The sequence below is a fragment of the Leucopleurus acutus genome, assembly GCF_964270905.1.
Source record: "Leucopleurus acutus genome assembly, chromosome: Y".
NCBI classification, from domain to species: Eukaryota; Metazoa; Chordata; class Mammalia; order Artiodactyla; family Delphinidae; genus Leucopleurus; species Leucopleurus acutus.
This window is the reverse complement of record NC_139164.1, coordinates 16,002,768-16,025,042: the sequence shown is the minus strand read 5'-3', so window position 1 is coordinate 16,025,042 and position 22,275 is coordinate 16,002,768. Positions and strand designations below refer to the sequence as shown.

Here is a 22,275-nt window from a genome sequence, read left to right as displayed (position 1 = left end):
GGGGAAAAGAAAGATGAAAAACAAGTAAAAAATAAAGAAGAAATCACTGAAAATGTAAGAGGAACAAAACAGTACAGTAATATAGAAGCTAAAGAAGACCACTTAAGAATGAAGACAGAAGCAGGTGTCAAATGCTAAAGTGAAGTCAAGGAAGATCCAGATAGTCTCTCCATAAGCCATAAGGACCAGGTCTATTTTACTCATCTAGGACATAATATAGTATCCAGCACACACAGAAAATTAATAAATCTTTGTTGAATTAGGGAGTATAGGACCACTTTTCAGCAGTTAACCTGTGAATGTGAAGGAACCTACATTTTATCTGCTCAGGGATCTTTTCCTTAGATACTCACTAGTCAACACTTATTTTACTTTTAAAATTTATATAAAACTTCTGCCTACTCCTTTGATTTAGTTCTAGTGTATTTTTTTTAGTATTAATTATCTGTCCATACTTTTTAAATTTTAATTAATTAATTAATTTATGTTTGGCTGCATTGGGTCTCCATTGCTGTGCACGGGCTTTCTCTAGTTGCGGCGAGCAGGGGCTACTCTTCATTATGGTGGGCGGGCTTCTCATTGCAGTGGCTTCTCTTGTTGCGGAGCACAGGCTCTAGGCGTGAGGTCTTCAGTAGTTGCAGCACACGGACTCAGCAACTGTGGTGCACGGGCTTAGCTGCTCTGTGGCATGTGGGATCTTCCCGGACCAGGGCTCAAACCCGTGTCCCCTGCACTGGCAGGCAGATTCTTAACCACTGCACCACCAGGGAAGTCCTGTCCATACTTTTAAGCCTCTTTTATTTTTTCCACTTAACTAGAACGTGTCAGTACAGGGGATTGTAGACTTGAGAGAGCATCGATGAGAGAACTGCTTATGCCTTAGAGTCTAATCAGCACTGCATACACGTTGTTTCTCAAACCAGATCATCCCCACTGGTCCTAGAACCCTAACATTAAAAAGTAACCTATCTGGGAGGGAAGGCGGAAGATGGCGGAAGAGTAAGACGCGGAGATCACCTTCCTCCCCACAGATACACCAGAAATACATATACACGTGGAACAACTCCTACAGAACACCTACTGAAGGCTGGCAGAAGACCTCAGACCTCCCAAAAGGCAAGAAACTCCCCACCTACATGGGTAGGGCAAAAGAAAAAACAGAGACAAAAGAATACGGACGGGACCCGCACCAGTGGGAGGGAGCTGTGAAAGAGGAAAAGTTTCCACACACTAGGAAGCCCCTTCGCGGGCGGAGACTGCGGGAGGCGGAGGGGGGAGCTTCGAAGCTGCGGAGGAGAGCACAGCAACGGGTGCGGAGGGCAAAGCGGGGAGATCCCCGCACAGAGGATCGGTGCCGACCGGCACTCACCAGCCCGAGAGGCTTGTCTGCTCACCCGCCGGGGCGGGCGGGGCTGCGAGCTGAGGCCGGAGCGCAGGGAGAGGACTGGGGTTGGCGGCTTGAACATAGCCTGAAGGGGTTAGTGCACCACAGCTAGCCGGGAGGGAGTCCGGAGAAAAGCCTGCACCTGCCGAAGAGGCAGGAGACTTTTCCTTCCCTCTTTGTTTCCTGGGGCGTGAGGAGAGGGGTTTAAGAACGCTGCTTAAAGGAACTCCAGAGACGGGCGCGAGCCGCGGCTAAAAGCGCGAACCCCAGAGACGGGCGCGAGCCGCGGCTGAAAGCGCGGACCCCAGAGACGGGCGCGAGCCGCAGCTGAAAGCGCGGAATCCAGAGACGGGCGCGAGCCGCGGCTGAAAGCGCGGGCCCCAGAGGCGGGCGCGAGCCGCGGCTGAAAGCGCGGAATCCAGAGACGGGCGCAAGCCGCGGCTGAAAGCGCGGAATCCAGAGACGGGCGCAAGCCGCGGCTAAAAGCGCGGACCCCAGAGGCGGGCGGGAGACGTTAAGGCTGCTGCTGCCGCCACCGAGGGGCCTGTGTGCGAGCACAGGTCACTCTCCACACCCCTCTTCCGCGGAGCCTGTGCAGCCCGCCACTGCCAGGTTCCCGGGATCCAGGGACAACTTCCCCGGGACAGCGCACAGCGCGCCTCAGGCTGGTGCAAAGTCACGCCGGCCTTTGCCACCGCAGGCCCGCCCCGCACTCTGTGCCCCTCCGTCCCCGCCGGCCTGAGTGCGCCAGAGCCCCCAATCAGCGGCTCTTTTAACCCCATCCTGTCTGAGCAAAAAACAGACGCCCTCCAGCGATCTACACGCAGTGGCAGGGCCAAATCCAAAGCTGAGCCCTGGGAGCTGTGAGAACAAAGAAGAGAAAGGGAAATCTCTCCCAGCAGCCTCAGAAGCAGCGGATTAAAGCTCCACAATCAACTTGATGTACCTGCATCTATGGAATACCTGAATAGACAACGAGTCATCCCAAATTAAGGAAGTGGACTTTAGGAGCAAGATCTATGATTTTTTCCCCTTTCCTCTTTTTGTGAATGTGTATGTGTATGCTTCTGTGTGAGATCTTGTCTGTATAGTCTTGCTTCCACCATTTGTCCTAGGGTTCTATCCGTCCATGTTTTTTTTAAATTTTTTTTCTTAATAATTAATTTTAATAACAATATTATACTTTACCTTCGTTCTTTCTTTCTTTCTTTCCTTCCTTCCCTCCCTCCTTTAGACAACGAATCATCCCAAATTGAGGAGGCGGTCTCTGACAGCAAGATTTATGATTTTTTCCCCTTTACCTCTTTTAGTGAGGGTGTATGTGTATGCTTCTGTGTAAGATTTTGTCTGTATAGCTTTGCTGCCAACATTTGTCCTAAGGTTCTTTCCGTCCCTTTTTTTTTTCTAAATAAGAATTTTTTAATTCAATAACTTTATTATACTTTATTTTATTTTTACTGTATCTTCTTTCTTTCTGTCTTTTTTCCTTCTTTCCCTCCTTCCTTCCTTCCTCCCTCCCTCCTTTCTTTCCTTCTTGCCTTCTTTCCTTCTTAGCTTCTTTCTTTCTTTCTTCCTTCCTTCCTACCCTCCTTTCCTTCTTTCTTTCCTCATACTTCTACTAATTCCCTCTACTTTTTCTCCCTTTTATTCTGAGCCATGTGGATGAAAAGCTTTTGGTGCTCCAGCCAGGAGGCAGGGCTCTGCCTCTGAGGTAGGAGAGCCAACTTCAGGACACTGATCAACAAGAGACCTCCCAGCTCCACATAATATCAAACGGCGAAAATCTCCCAGAGACCTCCATCTTAACACCAGCACCCAGCTTCACTCAACGACCAGCAAGCCACAGTGCTGGAAAACCTATGCCAAACAACTAGCAAAACAGAAACACAACCTCACCCATTAGCAGAGAGGCTGCCTAAAATCATAATAAGGCCACAGACACCCCCAAACACACCACCAGACGTGAACCTGCCCACTAGAGAGACAAGATCCAGCCTCATCCACCACAACACAGGCACTAGTCCCCTCCACTAGGAAGCCTACACAACCCACTGAACCAACCTTAGCCACTGGAGACAGACATCAAAAACAGGAGGAACTACGAACCTGCAGCCTGCAAAAAGGAGACCCCAAACACAGTAAGATAAGCAAAATGAGAAGACAGAAAAACACACAGCAGATAAAGGAGCAAGATAAAAATGCACCAGACCTAACAAATGAAGAGGAAATAGGCAGTCTACCTGAAAGAGAATTCAGAATAATGATAGTAAGGTTGATCCGAAATCTTGGAGATAGAATGGACAATAGATTGGACAAAATGCAAGAATCAGTTAACAAGGACCTAGAAGAAAAAGTAACCTATCTTAGGTAGCTTAAGCAGTGAAGAGATCAGATTCTCCTCATTAGAAAGTGTAAAGCAATTATACTCCAATAAAGATGTTTAAAAAGAAAAAAAGAAAATTCAAAAAAAAAAAAAGAAAGTCATCAGACAAACCTGAAGTCAATTAAAAAAAACCTGCCAACATAATAAATCATTTTAATAATAATTTAGAGTATGTATGAGAAGATTCACAGAACAATGATTGTGGTACAGATTATTAAGTCTGAGAAATTTACTGATGAAAAGAAGTTAACACGAGGTTCAAGAGAATACAGTCATCTTAGGATGAGATGCACTTATAGATATCTGAAGGTAGTAGAAGGAAAGATAACAGGGGAGAAAGAAAGATGATTAATATCTGAGATAATGGATATGTGTATGGAAGGAGGCAACAGAGACAGGTGAGTATGAGTTTAAAGAGAAGAGATATTGTGCATGTGAGGGGAGTGGGTTGAATATGCTGGAGTGAAGACGAGAGCCTGGAAGAGCACTGCCTCAGATGGACTCCACATTTCAATAGGTCAAAGCAGAGTCTTGAACATAAACGTGAGGGACATCAGAGAAATTAAGGGCTTCAGAACATGGAATAATGTTTGGGATAGCGAAGGGAAGTATGTCTAGGGGGTAAAGCCCAGGCAGAGACTATGAATGAACGAACATGAACGAATGCTGGCGCTTAGAGATACGCCATGTTTTGTAGGCTACAGCAACGATGATTAACTGTGTTAGAGTTCTATGAAGAAGACTCAAGAGTAAGTAACCACTTTTTTTCAGTTAACACTATAAACAAGAGGTGGGAAAAATGAATCTTCAGCTGAGAAACGTGCAACCTAATTGAGAGTGAGCAAACAACAGGGCAGTCCCGGCCACCTGGGTAACTCACAGGGTCATACGTGTAAGGCCTCTGCTTCGGGGGCTGGGGTGGCCCAGGCTGGGCTGGTCTGTAACATCCATACTGTTGCCCTTGCCCCTGTGGGTAGTTAGGGTACTGAGGACCTGGACCACCCTGCGAAGGACCTGTAAGATAATCAGCACACACAAGAGCCCAGAAGAAAGTACAGTAAGTCCCTAGAATTCCAGAAGTGGTTTAAGATTAGATGTTACCATATTCCCTTGCAGTCTGGTATCTTGATTTTTCTCAAATGCGTTTTGAAATACATTCTGAAAGTTATAAGAAGTAAAAATACTGTTAAGGACACTACAATGTACCAAGATGCTCTGATTCAGTATAACTATTGTGCTATGTGTTAGCCATTAAGATTTTATATGTCAAAATGAGTAAAAGAGACTCAGGAGTTGTAAAACAAATTAAGTCCATGATGTTAAGGAAATCATCTATACCTCTAGTAGGAAGTTAACCAGTATAATAAGCAAGCGGTGAAAAGAAAAGGCAAGGAGCAGACTCAAATTGAAATACTGAAGTAATTTCTGAATAAAGTTTGGAAATCAGTGATAGTTACAGCTGTATAACTCTAAGATTTATACTTGCAATCACTAAAAGAATCACAAAGAGTGATTTTACATGTAATTTCTAGATTTGCCTTTGCAATCACCAAAAGAAAGCTTTATGTTCTACACTGAAAAACTCATTATCACAATATTTTCAAACAGAAACTAAAGAAAACTTGAAAAGCCACATGCTGTAAGTGGAAAAAACATGATTCAAAAGTTACACTCTGTGTACCAATCACCTTTAATACTTAACCCATATAAATGAATGATTTCAACTTCCAGAGATGACAAGGGACTAATTTGGCTTGCCAAACAAATACGTCTATTTCATAAACTCTACTCCTGTCTATTGTAAAGAATGCTTTATAAAGCATAAGCTGAAAAGCTTTGATACTTAAATGTTTTCTATCACAGCCATTCAAATTCTGCCATGAAAAACACTGCAGAGAAAAATGTCAAAGAGAACAAGAAATTTTCAAGCTTAAATTCCACCAGTCTATTATTTTGTTTATTTAGTTATTATGCATCCAGTTATTAAAACTCTGTATTTTTTATTAGAAGCAAGTCTGACAGCTGAAACCTATAGATAAGCAAAATGGGAACGTCTCCTTTAGGGTGCCCAACGATGTCTGACAAAACAGCATTTAACTACTTAAGCCAAAATCATTAAATTTCTTTTACTCTCTCTTTCCACTGAAAATAATATTTCTCTTAAATCAATAAACTTACCTTACTGATCCACATAATATTTGTTTTCATACAAACACAATAAAACCAGAATGCTCTATTTATTCAATGTACAAATATTTAATGGTCATGAAATGGAAATGCCATTTGAGAGGAGCAAGAAATTCCCTTTGTAAAGAGAAGAAATACATGGAGTATTTCTAAAGTCATAGCTGGAATTTGGGAACCAGAACTGATCATTTTGGGGAAAATTCCTGACACCCAATACCTGGCTGAATTCCAGTGCTTCTGTCGAAGGTGCAAGAGAATTTCAGCCTGATCCTGGTTCTTAGATTTGCTATCACAGGTGGAAAGATGTGCCCATAATAACAGCAGAGCTTAAACCAATGAATAAAAATAATAAGACATTACTAATGTTAAAAAAGAGGCCATGTTAGCAAGAGATGATGTCAGATTAAGCAGCTACTTCTCCTATCATAAGAATCATATTTTGCTATATCTAAAATAGTTATTATAGAAGCCAAAAATTTAAGACTGAGATATCAGGTCTTTATTATTCCCCCCCCTCCTTATCTAACAGTCAGATAGCCAACTAGTAGACATCATAGTGAGTATATAATAAGAAAAGATGGCTATACTTCTCCCAAAGTGTAAGATACATACCTGCAATAAATATATTCCTATGAATGTGTAAACTGCTATTTTAACAGAGAATGACAAAGACGTTTTCTTTACGCGTTCCAAATAGATCTCACTTGTACACTAAAAGATCAATGTTACTTTTCATGGTAACAGTCATTAGTTTTAGAAACAAATTTGCCAAGCAGATTATGTAGATGTTGTTAATAATCACTCAACTCATCAGTTTTCCAAGCACATACAAAGCTATTGGCTGGTTGTGGATGCCAAATAGGTTTAAGAATTCATTAAGGATTTCATTTTGAGTGACTACATACCTTACTTTTGGTCAATGAATCATCTCTAGTTTATGTTTCTTTTTAAATGGATTACTAGTTTAAGAACAACACTTTAAATATAAACACTCCAGTAACAAGCTAAACTAAAACTGTGAATTTTCAAAAATAGTTCTTAGAAAAATAAACATTAAATATCCACTTCTGTATTATGAAAGAATAATCATCACATTTTTTGGTGACGAGAATAAACTGCAGTAAGCCATTACCATAGCCCTGCTGCTGTCCTGGGTAGCCCTGCTGCCTTGGGTACTGCTGCTGCTGGGCTGGATATCCCTGTTGGGGTAGTGGCCCTTGGTAAGCATCTTGCTGTTGGCCGTACTGTGAATTCTCTACAGGATAACTGGAGAAGAGGAAAAAAAAAAAACTGAGAAGTTTGCTTAATTAACTTTTTTCCTCTAAGATGCATAGCCAACAACACAAGAACAAAATAAAATGCCATATTGATTTTTAAAAGTTAACAAAACAAAGAAAAAAACTCAAACCAAACAGAAGGATTTCAGCCAAACAAACTGCAGTTAAAGCCAATTGTACAAGGTTGAACTGCAGCATTTTCAGTGTCTCTCCATTAGAGCATTACATTCACTGGAACATCACAGTCATAAGATCATGACTATGCTAAATAAAATAAAAAAGACAAAATTAAAGACAGCTACAAGAGCACACACTAGCTACACAAGATCAGCAAGCTGTTTCCTAAAAGCACTAAACTTATACGTAAAATTATACATATGTAAACACAAACAAGAAAAAAAGGTTGGATTGATGGATTTATGTTCAAATAGAAAATTTCCACTGAGGAAAAAATTATTTTAAAATGTTTTAGTCTTTTTATTGTTGTTAGAAATGACAAGTCATGGTTATACATTTTAAATATTTGTAAGGAAATTATTTTGATTGTTCTAGGCTCCCTGCAACTTTCAAGACAACCAGCAACTAGTATTCTATGAGAATACTAGTTTTCGCGTGGGTAGAAGTTGCCTTATGCAAGAATTTTCGTTCCTGTAGAAGGGGATATATATGTGTATGTGTGTGAAGGTATATAGATACCTCCTTCATAGTAATGTTGTGAGGAATCCTCATAAGGCCTATCGTAGCCTTGTTCAGGATACAACGGTTGCTGATAACCGTAATTATTATGACCTACATCAATTGGACAAGAGACAGGAAGAAACGTTATTGGCCACTGAGTGAAAGCCCTAAATATGTTTAAACTTTCAGATAAAATTGAAAAAAGAAAAAGAAATGGAAATACATAAAAAATAATTTCAATTGCATTAGCCAAATATTTACCAAATGTGATTGTTTTCATATTGAGATAACGTGCAAATTTTTTTAAAAGCAAAAATCAGTTTTAGAAACATTACACTTAGTCTTAACTCTGACAATCCTCATCAAGGAGGGAAAAGAAAAAAAACCTTTATCTTCAATTTAAAAAAAAAAAAGAGAATGAAAGCATTTAGGACTTTCACATGTAAATTACTTGAATTAGATTAAAACGAACAAAGGAGGCAATTATATTTTGTCAAACACCTGTTCTTCTGGTCGCCAATTCCACAGCATATGCTAAAACAATGCAAAATATAAAAGAGCTCCATAAGTTTTTTTCCCCTAAAAGAAACTGAAACAAATTTTTCACATTTTCTATTAACTTGCTTAAAGTATATGTATCTCAAAGTATTTTCAGATGCAAAAATATATTGCTTAATCCTGCCATTCTAGGAGCCTTTAGAAAATATTTCTAGAGTATCATAAACATATACCTTCATAAAATTAATACTGTGTTAAGTGCTAGAGTACACCTTTAATTTTAAGGCACGATAAATTTACACCCGCAAGTTGACTAGACTTTTAATGAAATCAATACTCTAGTCCTTTTAACTAAGCTGCTCAAAGAAATCTCAGGAAATAACTTTTCAGTTAGGTAAAATCTGAACTAAATTTTAGAAAAATACCTAATTAAATAAGGAGGAATATAATTATGAATAAATGTAATACTCATTGCTCTAGTATTCCAATGTTCCCAAACCATCTCATAAATATCTGTATTATGGATTGGCAAACTATGGTCTGCAGTCTAAACACAACCAGTGGCCTGTTTTTGTAAAGAAAGTTTCACTGGAACAGTCATATCCATTCATATTTTCTATAGCTGTTTTCATGCTACCACAAGAGTTCAGTAATTCAGACTGCAACCACATGATTTGCAAAGACGAAAATATTTATTTCCTGGCTCTTTACAGAAAAAAGTTTGCCAACCCCTAATCTACATATTTATTGACATAATATCTAAATATAATAACAAAATATCCAATGCTGTTTAAGAAAATTATTTGTTATTATAAATGGAATACTCTATGTAAATGTCAGACAGATATATTAATACACAGCTATGCAAAAATGATACCACTGAAATTTTAAAATTCCATTATGTAATAAAATGAATTATTTATAGCAACCTTAAAGTTCTGCTATTTATAAAAATAACATCTCTATTTTGAATAGAAAGTTCATATTTATAACAATACAAATTTCACATTTCAGGAAATACTCAGGACCAAAATAAGTGTTAAATTCAACTCAGTTACTTAAAATGTACCTTTAAAATTAAACAAAACAATCATTTATTTTCAGCAGACTTCCTAGTGTATAATATTTAACAACATAGAGTTCATTTCTTTAAAATATCTATAGTCTATAAATGTAACTAAAGTTTTTCATTTAAAAAAATACGTTTACATGTGAAAGGAAAAAGAAAAAAATAACCCAACATTCTAAATAATTCAGGGCAAGTAAAACATTAAAAAAATGTTGTTTTCTAACCAGAATTATCCATACATATCACTGCCACTAACAAACATAGATTTTGTGTGCAAAATTCTACAGGTGTTTTTTTCTGCTTGTATAAGCAGAATCTTTGCAGGAAAAAAACAATGTCTCTATACCACTTATGCTTTATACACTGATAAAAAGTGGTGGACAAAATTATTTTTTAAATACACCAAATTATATCTTCTTGCTAGCTTACATTAACTTCTAGTCAAATGGTCTCAACATTTTAGCTTGAAGTTCTTAGTTTGCCCAAGTTTTCTGTTAAGCAGTTTACCTTAAATACATCAAGGGAGCTCAATATAAATGAAGATTTTGGCAAGTCCTTCCAAACAAGAAAAATCTAACCACCTCTATATGATCAATTTTATTTGTTTGTATTATTTTTTCTTCAACATTGTATCATAAAGTTTTCAAACATACAGGAAAACAAGGAACTGTATGATGAAAGCCTGCTTGTATGCTTGTATTACTACTAAGCACAGTACATCTTTTACTGAACACTTTTTCACAAGCCACCTTCCCACTAAAAAATAAACATAAATAAGTAAAGTTAAAATCTGGTTTCCAAATGCCTTTCTATTCTACTAACTCTATTATAAACAGCTATATTATGGATATGATTCAGTCTCTAAAATCTTTCTCAAGTGCAAATGCTAATGTATATAAACTTAGTTCTGTGCATAGACATATGCAACATTAATGAACATGATGAAATTTGGAAGAATACTCAAAACTATATTCTCTTCATATTTATACAATGCATAAAAGTAAACCAGTGGGTGAACTTTACGGTATATGAATTACCTCAATAAAGATTTTATTTAAAGAAGTAAATCAGTAACACTTGCTTTGGTTCAAATGATCAACTACAAATATAAAAGGATCCTCTTTTATATATAAAAAAAACCAAACAACCAAATCCAAAAATGGGCAGAAGACTTAAATAGACATTTCTCCAAAGAAGATATACAGACTGCCAACAAACACATGAAAGAATGCTCAACATCATTAATCATTAGAGAAATGCAAATCAAAACTACAATGAGATATCATCTCACACCAGTCAGAATGGCCATCATCAAAAAATCTAGAAAGAATAAATGCTGGAGAGGATGTGGAGAAAAGGGAACACTCTTGCACTGCTGGTGGGAATGTGAATTGGTACAGCCACTATGGAGGTTCTTTAAAAAACTACAAATAGAACTACCATATGACCCAGCAATCCCACTACTGGGCATATACCCTAAGAAAACCATAATTCAAAAAGAGTCATGTACCAAAATGTTCATTGCAGTTCTATTTACAATAGCCCAGAGATGGAAACAAACTAAGTGTCCATCATCGGATGAATGGATAAAGTAGATGTGGCACATATATACAATGGAATATTACTCAGCCATAAAAAGAAATGAAATTGAACTATTTGTAATGAGGTGGATAGACCTAGAGTCTGTCATACAGAGCGAAGTAAGTCAGAAAGAGAGAGACAAATACCATATGCTAACACATATATATGGAATTTAAGGAAAAAAATGTCATGAAGGGCCTAGGGATAAGACAGGAATAAAGACACAGACCTACTAGAGAATGGACTTGAGGATATGGGGAGGGGGAAGGGTAAGCTGTGACAAAGCGAGAGAGAGGCATGGACATATATACACTACCAAATGTAAGGTAGATAGCTAGTGGGAAGCAGCCGCATAGCACAGGGAGATCAGCTCGGTGGTTTGTGACCACCTAGAGGGGTGGGACAGGGAGGGTGGGAGGGAGGGAGATGCAAGAGGGAAGAGATAAGGGAACATATGTACACATATAACTGATTCATTTTGTTGTAAAGCAAAAACTAACACACCGTTGTAAAGTAATTATACTCCAATAAAGATGTTAAAAAAAAAAGAAAGGATTCCAATGACAGAACATGATTCCTGCTAGTACTAATATGGAATAACCAAACAAAATATACTTTAAAATAGATTATAAACAAATGCTACCATTGCTGCTTTAGATTACTGAAGTGTTTCTAAATTTGGAAGAAACACATTGTTAGTTTCTTCATTCTGATTAGAATGTTTTGAGTAGATACCCACATTAATACTGGGCAGGGATAGAAAATGGGAAAGTTAACATTAGGAGAGATTACCATCAGGGTAATATTGCTGGTTCATGCCTTCTGGAGGACCTTGTCCACCATGACTGTACTGGTCCCCATAATAGTCTTCCTGGCCTGAGTACTGCTGTGGTGGGCCTGAAAAACCACAACCAGTCACGATGTAAATAATTTGTTCTTCAGGTCATTCAAAGGCTTTCCGTCTATCTGGTGTTATGAGAGATGATTTCTGTAGATTCCCCTCACATGCTTTGAGGCATTTCAGATACTTTTGACTATTCGTATACACACACATACATAAACACACAGCAACACCACACACCACATTTCACAAAAATTAATGTTAAGACCATACATGCAATATCAAACAATACCAACTCAAAAAAGCAAACATTAACTTCCTAAAAAAAGATTCAAACTGGAAGAAAATTAATTTCCTTTTTAGTTTGATATTACAGCAGTTTGAAATAAATTAGGGTTTGTTTCTGATCATATATTTTTAGTAACTTCTCAAAAATAAAACAGTATTTTCTGCTGTAAATTAGTAAGCTTTTGATATAAAATTTTGATGTAAACTTTTCCCAGAAAAGATAAATAAAAGAAAACTATAAACCAGGAAGTTCATATCCACTTTCTGTGACACTTTGTACCTACTATACCCACTACTTTTAAGAAAAATAATAAAATATGATTTTTAAAAATCAAGAAACAAAAAGCTCTGACTTTGCCTGTATGAAATGTTCATTAAAATTTAAAGCCTTTCAACTACTGTTAAAATGGATTTCCAAATGGAATCGTACCCTGTTGTGGTGGTCTATAGGGAGGAATCTGTCTCTGTGCCATCATATGATTGCCCTGGTTAACTTGACCCATCATTCCTATAGGTGGCTGCTGGCCTTGGTAATGCTACCTACCTCCCTGTGGCATATTGTACTGTTGAGAAGGAGGCTGCTGGTGCATCACTGGACCTGAAAACAGACAAAACATTATGCATGTAATTTTTTGCATATAATTTTAACATCTTAAGAGAAATACAAAAATCTTTTATCATATAATCCCTAAACTATATAATTTATTGCAAGATAAACTGATTTCAAGTAATAAAAACAAATCTTTGAACTACAGTTCACATGCCTAAAATAATCTGCAAACAAGGGAAAACAAGTAATCCATGGTAGCTGATTTGAATTCCACTGGAGGAATACTGTAACAATTTCTAAAAAAACAGAGTGAATACAATATATGAACATCCTGAATGTGTATATTTTTTATTATGTACTATGTAGTATTTATCTATGCAATCTTTCTAGGAAAGATAGAATCCTTATGCTACATAAGAACATATGCCAAAACAAAGTAAACCACAAAATCACACAGCAAATCAGTAGTCGAACTAATGGAAAGAAATCTAATTTCAGTGTATCCAATTTTTTTCCCCTTTTCAATGCCCAGTCATTATATAATTGTAGACAGGGAAACATTTATGAATATATTCCTTATATTGGTGGAATTTCATAAACAATTTTAAAACAAAAATTTAAGGGTCTTCTTTCCTTTTTCCAACTTTAAGATTTATAAACTAAAAAGGTCTTCCTGAAATCAAAAGTCTATACAATGCTTCTTAATAAGCTCTAACACACACACACACAATCAAAAACACCTAGGCAGAGAACTACAATAAGCCATAGACTTAGAAATCAGAACTATGCGGTTTCCAAGGTGAGTAATATCGAGGTAGCCCAACTACCACTGCTATAGTATCACATTGGCAACAGTAAAAATATATCACATGATATAATGAACAATGGCCATAAAGTTCTGTGTTGTCATGTAAACATGTAAGCAGCTCTTCAGAGGTTCACCAGGCTAAGTTATGGTATGGGGAGATCATCATTCTACCATTATAACCACTACTGTCTGAGAAGTATGTATGAGTCATCTCCCAGTTTACTGCCTAAAGAGCTACATACTCCCCCGCTTTACTGATTTGGGGAAAATTTAAGAAGAAAGTACAAAAGGCAAAGAACTAGAAAATTTTATAGGCAAAACTGCCCAGATGAGCCAAAAACTCATTATTTATATAAAAATTCAAAACAAAACATACCCACCTCTTTAATATGTTGCAATAGCAACAATAGCAGCAACAATGTAAGCAGAAAGAACTCACTCTTTTCCAGTTTGAAGAACTAGTTAACTAAAGAAGTATTTTATCAGAGCTAACTCTTTTTCTCCTACTTGCCTTCTTCTGTTCTTCTACTTCTTTTCAAATTCCTTTTTCCTTTTAATTTTGTCATAAATGTAAACCTTTCAAAGGTTACTCTGGGACTTCTTTTTTCAACAATAAACTCCTAATATAGGGATAATGTGGCTCAGTGGAGAGTGGAGGGGAAGAGAACTTGACACAGAATGAACTTAACACTACCAGACATGCTTTCACATTTATTTAATGTAAATCACTAACAACTACCAAAAGTAAGGATACTAATTTTCAAGTTTTTAGCCAAAGAATCCAAAGATCAAGATCATATAAGCTAATAGATATCAAGTGGGAATCAGGCATAACTCAAGTTTGATTTCAAAAGCACATTTATTCTACTGTTCTTCACTGCCTCTACTGAAGCTATAGCAAATTTAGTAGTTCAGAAATAAATTATGCAATTTAAAAAGTTCCAAAGTACTAACTACTTTAACTGAGATTACAATCTTTATTTTATTTTATTTATTTTATTTTATTTATTATTATTTTTTTTTTGGTACGCGGGCCTCTCACTGTTGTGGCCTCTCCTGTTGTGGAGCACAGGCTCCGGACGTGCAGGCTCAGCGGCCATGGCTCACGGGCCTAGCCGTTCCGCAGCACATGGTATCTTCCCGAACCGGGGCACGAACCCGTGTCCCCTGCATTGGCAGGCGGACTCTCAACCACTGCGCCACCAGGGAAGCCCAAGGTTACAATTTTTAAAATGTATTTTATATATAATAAAGTACTGAATACCATTCATAATATACTAGGCAGCATGATTGGCCATTTATAGAATTCATTTTTAGTAAATGAAGGTTTTGCCTTGCCTTTCTTCTCCATCACTGATTAAAGACCTCTTGTCTTAACAGAAGATAACTGTAAAATTAAAGCATATAATATACACTAGAAGTAAAATTAAAAATAAAGGAGAAAGAAAGCAAAAACACAATAGCTGGGGGAAAATCCCAAAAGATACAATAACAACAAAATTCCAAGCTCTGCTGTAAAGGAGAAAAGTAATTCTAGTTTAAGCCCTAGATAGAAAAGACCATGCCACTTGTGCTTTATCTTGGGGACCGTCAGCACTTCCAATCCCAAAGAGCTCAATTACCACCCTTCTTTTATCCTCTGTCACTTCTCTCCCTCTAAGGATCCCTGACATATTCAAGACCAATCCTAAAATGGCAGAGAATGGAGGAGGAGAGCACTGCTAAAACATGGTACTTTTCATCTTTTCCCTTGAAGCCTTAACCATGAAAAATTTTTTTTGACTTCAATTCTGATTGTTTAGGAAGCATATTATTTTTCTTATGATAATGAAATATGCTACACTGGCAAATAAATGTATGTTATCTCTTGAGATACTAGTGGAAATAAGATAGCTAAATCTCAAAAGGTTACCCCCAAAATAAGTTCTAAAAATTTGTGCTACAGAGTGAAGATTATAAAATAAGTCTATTAAAATCATTTTCTACAAATAGTGACCTCACACATTACTGTATGCTTAAAGGTTACTCTTTATCTTTTACATAAATCATTCTGATGCTAAGAAGAACTAAAAAGTATGATACAAACATCCTACTAATGTCTTAATTATAATACGTTTTTGTAAAAGTGTTTTAAAAGGACATGTAACAAATGTACATCACCACATTATTTCTTTCCATTTTGAGCTTCACACCCTAACAGATATTCTATGGAAACCATGTCCTATATCTTAAACACATGTAAAATATTCCCAAATCACCGTATTTTACATTACTGGAATTCTTTGCTCCAATGAGACAGTTAATACTTAGTTTTGTCTCAAGTTACTGTTCAAAAAGAAGAATTTTTTTAAGACTCAACTATAAAGATAAAAATAAGCTTTGCACAGCAACGGAGACCCAACACAGCCAAAAAAGAAAAAAAAATAATTAATTAAAAAAATAAGCTTCAAATAATCTGTGAAGAATTTAGAACTATATAATTTTTAAAATTCTATATACATGCATATGTATTCATATCTTGAGATGCAAACCAATACACTAAAACTCTGTAAATCATACCATTAACCTATGAATTATTTTAAGTGAAGGTTAAAAATGACAGCTAACAGTTAATGAGCACTTATTATGGGCCAGGCATTAAGCTAAGAGCCTTTTTTTTTTCTTGTTGGAGAGCACGGTCTCTAGGTGCGCGGGCTTCAGTAGTTATGGCACATGGGCTCAGTAGTTGTGGTGCACAAGCTTAGTTGCTCTGCAGCATGTGGGATCTTCCCGGACCAGGACTCGAACCCATGTCCCCTGCATTGGCAGGCGAATTCTTAACCACTGTGCCACCAGGGAAGCCCAAGCTAAGAGCTTTATGTCTATTATTTATCCTCCTCGAACCCTATGAAACATGAAGTATTGTTATCAACTTAACTTTACAAGTAAGAAAACTTAAGGCATACAAGCATTAAGAACCTTACCTAAAGTTGTATAGCTAGGAAATGGTGGTGAGAACTCTAAAGACATGCTGTTAACCATTATGTGTACCTCTTCTTTGAAGTCAAATCATACTTCTCCCATGTAATATCTCCCAGGAAAACAGTTCTATGTAACATCATAACTCTAATAATAAAATCCTAGAATTCAAGAAGTTTCTTCACTTCATCTATCATCTCTGTTATAATGACCACAAAACCACATAGATAAGCCTATTTTCTTGTTCATATTTCATCATCTACTGCTCACATTTTACTACTTGTTCCTTAACCATTCAGTCTCAAACTAGACCACTTACAGCTCTCATTTGAATGTATTATTAATGGTTTATTTGCAAGAAAAAAATCTCTGTATTCCAGTAAATTCACTTAGCTCACCCACCTATTAAATAGCCACTTAAAGCAAATAGGATTCTTTACTTACCAAAAATGTACATCTGTCCTCATCAAGAGTTTTAAGCAGTTCATAATAAGGCATTCAGATATAACACCAAGGATAAAGGAACATGAGTCAACTAACTAAGAAAATCCCAGCAGCTTAGTAAAGTCACTGTTAACTAGTACAAACTTAGCTGAATTTCCTAGAAACCAATGAAGAAATAGAACCATGATAGATTTTATCTAGTAAAAAGAACAGTTCATTAAGCGATACAAACTTTTCATAACATGAAGTTTTTAGAGAAATCTCATGAAAGTATTAAAACGTACTGAAAGATAATAGTATCAATCAATTACTTCTGTTATCGTTAGTTTCTTCAGTAGCACAGACAATCCTTACAGGTACTTCCTTACAGTAATTACTTCTTAAGGCTGTGATTTTCAACTGTGGGTGATTTTGTCCCCAGGGGACATTCAGTAAAGTTTGGAGCCATTTTTGGTCATCACAACTGGTGTGGGGGGTTGCTACTGTCACCTAGTGGGTACAGGACATAAATACTGCTAAATATCTCACAATGCACAGGACAGGCTCCAACAACAAAGAATTATGCAGCTCAAAATGTCAATAGTGCTGAGTTAAGAAGTCCTGGATTCTCAAGGGCATAATTCTAAATCACAGGCATCTCGACAAACTAGTCTGAGAATTAGATTATGTATTCAGTTTTCTGGTGATTGAAAATTGGAAAAGGGATGTGTTGTGGCTTAATAAATCCAGCAAAGTAAAAATCTAGGCAATCTCTTAGACAACTTCTCTTAATAGTTTCAACTGTACTATACAATATTAATTCAAAAACAAAGTCACTGTTAAACATCTATTGTAGAATGAAAGGGATTCCAAAAGCTCTAGATTTATGAGACACAAGTGACAATCTGTACATGCAACAAGTTGAATAAATATTAATCATGCTGAGTAAAAAAAGCCAATCTCAAAAGTCTGCACACTGCTTGATACCATTTAGTTGCATTCTGAAAATGACAAAATAATAGAAATGGAGAGAAGAGCAATAGTGGTTGCCAGGGCTTAAAGATGATTGCAAGGAGTATACACAGGATTTCTCTATATTACCTCTGCAACTTCCTGTAAACATATAATTATTTCAAAATAAAAAAATATTTAAAAATGAGTCATAATGAAACTAAGTTTATAATCTGTTCAATAGAAATTCATCTAGATTCTGTCTCCCAAACCTGAAATGTTTGGGTACAACTGACAATTATCTGTTTTCTCTGACAGTACCTGACAGGTTCCTTCTTTGGTTCATTCATGGAATGACAGCCAATGGATGATAATACAACAGACAAGGATGCTAGTTTTCTAATTTGTTACAGTAGCAGGAAATCTAGCCAATCTATCAGTTAACAAATAGGATAAAGTAGTAAACAAAAGATGACACAGTTCCTGAATTCATAGAACTTAAAGAGTCTAGCGAAAAATAATTAAACAGATATTTACAAATAATTATGTAATTACAGGTACTTAAACTGTTGCTACAAAGAGCCTAAGTACAGGTTACTTACTATCTATAAGTGGACTGTACACTGTCTGTGGAGTAATTTAAAACTTATATGCAAGATTATATAGGTGATTTTATTTTATGCTCTATGATTTTCCTTCTTTTCCAAATTTTTCATATTGAATATTTTATAACCAGAAAAATGTCATCAGTGGGGGAAAGATTACAATCTTGAAAAACCCATCTAATATAGGAATAATGATCAAATGTTTAAACAAAGAATCTAGTCTGAACTACAATGTAATGGCTGTGTATACCTAAACTGTAACAAAAAGAAACTTGCAATATTACCAATGTTGATTTATCAATTTATTATTTTCTTTCCCCATACACGGGCCTCTCACTGTTGTGGCCTCTCCAGTTGAGGAGCACAGGCTCCGGACGCACAGATTCAGCGGCCATAGCTCACGGACCGAGCCGCTCCACGGCATGTGGGATCTTTCGAGGCATGTGGGATCTTTCCCGACTCGGGCACGAACCCGTGTCCCCTGCATCGGCAGGCGGACTGTCAACCACTGCGCCACCAGAGAAGCCCGAGATGGGCAACCTTGTCTTGTTCCTGATCTTAGTGGAAATGCTTTCAGTTTTTCACCATTGAGGACGATGTTGGCTGTGGGTTTGTCATATATGGGCTTTATTACGTTGAGGAAAGTTCCCTCTATGCCTACTTCCTGTAGGGTTTTTATCGTAAATGGGTGTTGAATTGTGTCAAAACTTTCTCTGCATCTGTTGAGATGATCATATGGTTTTTCTCCTTCAATTTGTTAATATGGTGTATCACATTGATTAATTTGTGTATATTGAAGAATCCATGCATTCCTGGAATAAACACCACTTGATCAGGGTGTATGATCCTTTTAATGTGTTGTTTGATTCTCTTTGCTTGTATTTTGTTGAGGATTTTTGCATCTATGTTCATCAGTGATATTGGCCTGTAGTTTTCTTTCTTTGTGACATCCTTGTCTGGTTTTGGTATCAAGGTGATGATGGCCTCGTAGAATGAGTTTGGGAGTGTTCCTCCCTCTGCTATATTTTGGAAGAGTTTGAGAAGGATAGGTGTTAGCTCTTCTCTAAATGTTCGATAGGATTCGCCTGTGAAGCCTTCTGGTCCTGGGCTTTTGTTTGTTGGAAGATTTTTAAGCACAGTTTCAATTTCAGTGCTTGTGATTGGTCTGTTCATATTTTCTGTTTCTTCCTGATTCAGTCTTGGCAGGTTGTGCATTTTTAAGAATTTGTCCATTTCTTCTAGGTTGTCCATTTTATTGGCATAGAGTTGCTGGTAGTAATCTCTCATGATCTTTTGTATTTGTGCAGTGTCAGTTGTTACTTCTCCTTTTTCATTTCTAATTCTATTGAGTTGAATCCTCTCCTTTTTTCTTGATGAGTCTGGCTAATGGTTTATCAATTTTGTTTATCTTCTCCAAGAACAAGCTTCTAGTTATATTGATCTTCACTATCGTTTCCTTCATTTCTTTTTCATTTATTTCTGATCTGTTTTTTATGATTTCTTTCCTTCTGCTAGCTTTGGGGGATTTTTGTTCTTCTTTCTCTAATTGCTTTAGGTGTAAGGTTAGGTTGTTTATTCAAGATGTTTCCTGTTTCTTAAAGTAGTATTGTATTGCTATAAACTTCCCTCTTAGAACTGTTTTTGCTGCATCCCATAGGTTTTGGGTCGTTGTGTCTCCATTGTCATTTGTTCCTAGGTAATTATTTTGTTTCCTCTTTGAGTTCTTCAATGATCACTTCGTTATTAAGTAGTGTATTGTTTAGCCTCCATGTGTTTGTATTTTTTACAGATTTTTTTCCTGTAATTGAAATCTAGTCTCATAGCATTGTGGTCGGAAAAGACACTTGATACAATTTCAAATTTCTTAAAATTACCAAGGCTTGATTTGTGACCCAAGTTATGATCTATCCTGGAGAATGTTCCATTAGCACTTGAGAAAAATGTGTATTCTGTTGTTTTGGATGGAGTGTCCTATAAATATCAATTAAGTCCATCTTGTTTAATGTATCATTTAAAGCTTGTGTTTCCTTATTTATTTTCATTCTGGATGATCTGTCCATGGATGAAAGTGGGGTGTTTAAGTCCCCTACCTATGAATGTGTTACTGTCGATTTCCCTTTTTATGGTTGTTAGTATTTGCCTTATGTATTGAGGTGCTCCTATTTTGAGAGCATATTTACAATTGTTATATCTTCTTCTTGGATTGATCCCTTGATCATTATGTAGTGTCCTTCTTTGTCTCTTCTAATAGTCTTTATTTTAAAGTCTATTTTATCTGATATAAGAATTGTTACTTCTGCTTTCTTTTGGTTTCCATTTGCATAGAATATCTTTTTCCATCCGCTTACTTTCAGTCTGCATGTGTCTCTAGGTCTGAAGTGGTTCTCTTGTAGACAGCATATATATGGATCTTGTTTTTGTATCCATTCAGTCAATTTGTGTCTTTTGGTGGGAATATTTAGTCCATTTACATTTAAGGTAATTATTGATATGTATGTCCCTATTCCCATTTTCTTAATTGTTTTAGGTTAGTTATTGTAGGTCTTTTCCTTCTCTTGTGTTTCTTGCCTAGAGAATTTTCTTTAGCATTTGTTGTAAAGGTGGTTTCGTGGTGCTGAACTCTCTCAGCTTTTGCTAGTCTGTAAAGCTTTTGATTTCTCCAACAAATCTGAATGAGATCCTTGTTGTGTAGAGTAATCTTGGTTGCAGATTTTTCTCCTTCATCACTTTAAATATGTCCTGCCAGTCCCTTCTGGCTTGTAGAGTTTCTGCTGAAAGATCAGCTGTTAACATTATGGAGATTCCCTTGTGTGTTATTTGTTGTTTTTCCCTTGCTGCTTTTAATATGCTTTCTTTGTATTTCATTTTTGACAGTTTGATTAATATGTGTCTTGGCATATTTCTCCTTTGACTTATCCTGCATGGGACTCTCTGTGCTTCCTGGACTTGATTAACTATTTCCTTTCCCATATTAGGGAAGTTTTCAACTATAATCTCTTCAAATACTTTCTCAGTCTCTTTCTTTTTCTCTTCTTCTTCTGGAACCCCTGTAATTCAAACGTTGGTACATTTAATGTTGTCCCAGAGGTCTCTGAGACTGTCCTCATTCTTTTCATTCTTTTTTCTTTATTCTGCTCTGCAGTAGTTATTTCTACTCTTTTATCTTCCAGGTCACTTATCCGTTCTTCTGCCTCAGTTATTCTGCTATTAATCCCATCTAGACTATTTTTCATTTCATTTATTGTGTTATTCATTGTTGTTTGTTTCATCTTTATTTCTTCTAGGTCCTTGTTAAATGTTTCTTTCATTTTGTCTATTCTATTTCCAAGATTTTGGATCATCTTTACTATCATTATTATGAATTCTTTTTCAGGTAGACTGCCTATTTCCTCTTCATTGTTAGGTCTGGTGGCTGTTTATCTTGCTGCTTCATCTCTTGTGTGTTTTTCTCTCTTCTCATTTTGCTTATCTTACTGTGTTTGGGGCCTCCTTTTTGCAGGCTGCAGTTTCGTAGTTCCCGTTGTTTTTGGTGTCTGTCCCCAGTGGCTAAGGTTGGTTCAGTGGGTTGTGTAGGCTTCCTGGTGGAGGGGACTATTGCCTGTGTTCTGGTGGATGAGGCTGGATCTTGTCTTTCTGGTGGGCAAGTCCACGTCTGGTTGTGTGTTTTGGGGTGTTTGTGGACTTATTATGATTTTAGGCAGTCTCTCTGCTAATGGGTGAGGTTGTGTTTCTGTCTTGCTAGTTGTTTGGCATAGGGTGTCCAGCACTGTAGCTTGCTGGTCGTTGAGTGAAGC

The 22,275-nt window shown here is 36.8% G+C and overlaps 1 pseudogene across 1 annotated transcript in view; it reads right to left on the bottom strand.

Annotated features, from left to right (window-relative positions):
- LOC309978895 (protein SSXT-like) overlaps window positions 1-22,275 on the bottom strand; it is a 106,445-nt pseudogene that overhangs the window by 11,043 nt on the left and 73,127 nt on the right. The window contains exons 2-6 of the transcript in view: window positions 12,617-12,784; window positions 11,850-11,954; window positions 7,928-8,020; window positions 7,087-7,209; window positions 4,648-4,781 (exon numbers count right to left, since the gene is read on the bottom strand). The product of the transcript in view is annotated as a protein SSXT-like (transcript). The remainder of the gene's footprint in view (window positions 1-4,647; window positions 4,782-7,086; window positions 7,210-7,927; window positions 8,021-11,849; window positions 11,955-12,616; window positions 12,785-22,275) is intronic.